This window comes from Octodon degus, unplaced genomic scaffold (genome assembly GCF_000260255.1).
Source record: "Octodon degus isolate 3935 unplaced genomic scaffold, OctDeg1.0 scaffold00133, whole genome shotgun sequence".
Taxonomy (NCBI): domain Eukaryota; kingdom Metazoa; phylum Chordata; class Mammalia; order Rodentia; family Octodontidae; genus Octodon; species Octodon degus.
In genome coordinates this window covers 3,043,281-3,048,273 of record NW_004524709.1, presented here as the reverse complement: position 1 = coordinate 3,048,273, position 4,993 = coordinate 3,043,281, and positions in this window count along the sequence as shown.

The following is a 4,993-nucleotide window of genomic DNA, read 5'->3' as shown; positions in this document are numbered from 1 at the left end:
TATATGTCATAATGTCTTTGATTGACTAGGTCATGAAGATTTGTCCCCTCCTTTGAGGATCTAAAAAAATATGCTGAAGTCAGACATACAGAAAATAAACAATAATACTAGGAATAACACTGTTATTTGTTAGCTTTGCTTATGTAGCAGTTATTGTGCAAGGTACAATATTTATTATACAAAGTGGCATTTAATCTTCATGACAACCCAGTGAAGTGAATAAGAATTGGTAGTCGATAAAGTGCAAAACAGAAATGAGGCCCCTAATAGTTAAGTGACTTGCTTACCATGGTAAAGGATTGGATGCCAGATCTGGTTCCGAAGCTCTTATTCTGAGCCATTACACAAGGCTGCCTGTCACGCGGCTGTCTGCAGAGAATGGAATCAGAACTAGGACAGCACAGTGTATCAGATGAGAACTAGGAAATCACTCAAGATACAGCACAGGACAGAAGCACCCTTGGCTATTCAGGGAGCAAGGGACTTTATAAGGAATCATTATCAATAAACTGAATTTTATTACCTGTGCAGATGCAATGCAGAATATTCACAGAACAAAAATATTCACATTTTTTTTACTATTCAAAGTAAGCATCGATTACAGAACTTTTAAAATAGTTTATTTTTATGTCTAAAATAACTACATAATTCTTTTTTTTTTAAACTACATAATTTTTGAACACACTGTAGAGGCACTTATTGGGCACTGGGTTAAACCAGGTTGACAATTATTTAATGAGCTTCTACTATTTGTAAAGATCCTGTCCAATGGATTTATAGTTTTATGCACAAAGTAGGATTTCCATAAATATTTATTGATTCCTTTGTTTATCTATCTAAATGGACCAAAACTATATCCTTTCCGTGTATTTCATGTCTTCCCAAAAGAAATGTTGCTTGATTGAAAAAAAGTTGATGATGGGAAAAAGAAAAGAAAAAAAAAAACACCACTACCAGCAAAAGCCACCAACTTGAAACTTAGGCAAATTCATTTAAGAAGAGATTTTATTGAGGCCTTAGGGAAATGTTTGTTTGAGAAGTACAAGACTGAGGCTGAAGTGTTCAAGGGTGGGCGACTGAGGTGTTCAGATGGCTTGGCAGCATGGTCTAATAAAATGAACCAAACTTTATTTTGAAGTCTGCACTTGGACTCCCTTCTCATGTAATAAACTACTCATGAAATTGAATACAACTTCACTGTACAAAATGTGCATCAGCACTGTGGAAAAACTTGGATTGGAGCTTGTGACAAAAGAATCAAAATGGCCTCTGAAGAATAAATTCATCAGATGGATACCAGTTCTATGTGCCACTGGGACAGAACCAAATGGAGACAGTAGGGCTTCTGAAATAGGCAACGTTTCCAGCCTGGCTTTTTCTACTAACACAGGCAGGCTAGCTTTCTTTCACCTTCCAGGGCCATAAATATTCCAAAACAGATGTCATAAAAATAACAACAGAAAAGAGTTGTTCGTATATAGATGCAAAATTACTGTGTGAACCTGAAAGAGTGCACATTCGTTCTATAGAAGGCCAGGACATTGAAATGGTGGTGATTGTGGTGGACACTGCCACCTCTGAGATGGGTTCTCTTGTGTGATGCATGGGAGTGGTCTCCTGCCAGATAGAAATCATGGTAAATATGCTATCAATCCCAATCCCTGTTTTAAAAATAAAAAAGCAGAGTCTTCATATATTTCAATATATATCAAAAAGTAAAAAGATTGGCCATTTTTTTCTATTTCAAGTTTTTCTCTTGCCCAGTCTCTGCTTAAACTCTGTTATCTGTGATTTTTTTCCTCGTTTCTTCTGAATTGACAACAGAATTTACCATTCCTTCCTCTGCTATAAAAATCTAGATAAATTATATCATCTGTTCCTAAACCTACATACACATGAGTCTCAGCTCAAGAAATTCTTAAAATATATATTCCCAGATTTAACTCTGAGATATTTGCAGCCTGACATGTGGCTTAGGGCATTTAGGGAACTCTATAGTGAGAGTGACTGGGATAATATAAAATGAGGAGTTCCTTCTAAGATACTTATCATTTGGGCTGGAGATATAACAGTGGCACAGCACCTGCTTGACAAATGCAAAGTCCTGAGTTCAATTCCCAGTACCCAAAATTAAATAAATGAATAAATAAATAAATAAATACAAATTTTAACCATATACAACCTTGTAGCAGGACAATCCCACAACATTCCTTTTACTGTCTCCTGCCTTCATTCACCACCCCCTTCTTTTTGAACAATCATCTTCCCGAGAGACAGCACAGCAGCAACTGGCATGTCATGACAAGCAGCTTGTATTCAGAAGACCAGAATGACAGGCACTCCAAGCATGAACCCACTATTACAGATTGCCATCTTCAGTGCAGTTGCTTAGTTTACAGGTGTCAGTATATATAGTTAGTCAGGGTGAGAATCATACCAATTAATTACTCGATTCAAAATCTTCTGAAGATTCTCAGGATCATTGCCTTACCCATCCTTTACATATAACTTTATGGCTTGCCACTGTCATGTTTCCTAGTTCTTCTCCTTTCCCTCTCTTAATTATTTAGTCCTCAATTCTTGCTTTCCTTTTAGTTGTATTATACCTTTCTGTTTGTATTTCTTCTTTTGAGTTCTTATACTAGGGAAACTATATGATATATACACATGTGTGTCTGGTTTATTTCACTTATGAGTATATCTTCAAGTGGCAACCACTTCAATATAAAGGCTTCGAGTTTATCATTCTTTATAGCTGAATCAGGCTTTCATAGAGTACATTGGCCAAGCAATGGCCATGACTCATCCACATGGCTGACACTGACAAAGGATCTACAATCTAAGGTACAGGATCTCAGGATAAATCCTGAGGGGATTTGACTGACCTTATCAGATCCAAAAGCTACAACTCTTGTTGCATAAGTCTTGCTTTATCTTGGTCTTAACCATCCAGCAGAAAAATATAAAAACAAAATATATGAACTAAAGCCATGGTGTTATACTGAGCTGTAGGGGACTCAGGTCAACAATTTCTGACATTGCTAGTCAAGTGGAAGACCCAGTTCTATTATGGACTACTGGACTCTTTTAGAATATTTTGCCGAGTTAACACACCTATAATATTCAAATGATGGAACTAAATAAAAAAGGGGATACAGATGAATGTCTATTTTCTATCTGTGTATTCAAAATAGTTAGGATAGATATATAGTTACATTCTCTTAATGAATAGAGGGATTTGTTCTAATAGTGTTTGTAAATGGGATATCATGTCTGCATCTTGTACAGCAAATAACCACTAGGAAGGCACTATGCAATGTGTTAATTATTGGAACTGTCCTACCAATTTGATTTAAAACTGTCTCATTGCTATTTGTTTCTCAATAAGATTACGGAAATAAATAAATACAAATTTTACCATTTGCTGGTAGTTTTTTGGGGGAGGTCAGTTGTTTTTGAGACAAGGTCTTTGTAGCTTAGGGTGGCTTTGAGCACACTACATAGCTCAGGCTGGTCTCAAACTTGTGGAGATCCTCCTGATTCAGGTCCCAAGTGTGCATTACCATGACAAGGTTCATATTTTAGTTTACTGATCACAAGACTAAAAATATTCCTAATGCTGAGATAACAAATTTTAGGTACTTACCAAGATAAATCCCACATCTGAACAATAGAGACAACCATAAAGTAAATTAGGTTTTAAAAAAAGATATGAAAAACCAAACTGGCCACATGCCAGCAAAATAGCAGAAACTGTCATTTGTGTAGTATGGAAAATAGTCAAAGAAGAGCAACTGAGTGACTCTGGAATCAAAAAAGAGCATTTCCATATTTGTTTTACAGCATTTCACATGCTTGCCTTACTTTCTCCTAGCATGGGGTCAATCTTTCTTTCTTTCTTTTTTAAATTGTGTGTGTGGTATTGGGGATCAAACTTAGGACCTTGTACTTGCCAGACTGGTGCTTATGCTGCTGAGCTATCTTCCCGGCCATGGCGTCAATCTTAAAGAATGAAAGTCTTGGGGCCAGGGAGATGGCTCAGTGGAATCAGCGCTTCCCTGGCAAGCACAAGGGCCTCAGTTCAATCCCCGGTTCCGCCAAAAAAAGAAAAAGAAGAAGAAAAAAAAAAAAAAGAATGAAAGTCTTAAAGTATCAGAGTATTAAAATGAGCATGATCTTAAAATGGTAATAGTCACAAAGGAGCAGCAGGATGTCAACAAATGGAAAGATATCCCCTTTTCCTAGATAGGCAAAAACAATACATTTAAAATGGCCATATTTCCAAAGTTGATATACAAGTTTAATGAAATTCTAATAAAAATAAAAATAACACTTTTACAGAACTAGAGAAAACAATCTTAAAATTAATATGGAACCAGAAGAGACCTAGAATAGCAAAAGCAATGCTGGGCAACAAGAGCAAGGCAGGAGGTATTACAATCCTGCATAAGGACAGATAAACAAAACATTTGTAGGAGAATGTTTGCACCTTGTAGAGCATACTACAAGATAAAGTGATTTTTTAAAGTATAGTATTAGCAAAAACAAATAAGAATAAGAAAATAAATAAATAATAAAAACTCAGACATGGGTTATTGGAACAGAATATAGGAAGCAAAAGCAACTCAGGCACACTCAGCTACCTGATCTTTGACAAGAAGCCCAAAAACTTACACTGAAGGATGGCCTCTTTAACAAATGGTACTGGAAAAACTGGCTAGCCACATGCAGAAGCTTGAGCTCAGACTCTCTCACTATATACTTGCAGGTGTAAGGGCCGGGGATTTGATCCCTGGGCCTACCATGCCGGCCCCACCCCCAGGGTATGCTGAGAGGGCAACTGAGACTGGGCATCATGGCGTGCACCTGTAATCCCAGCTCTTGGGAGGCTGTAAACAGGCAGATCACATGAGTCCAATCTAGTATTGAGACCCTGAACACCCTGTAGACCCTTCCCTGAAATACAAAAAGAAAGTAAAAGAGAGAGAGAGAG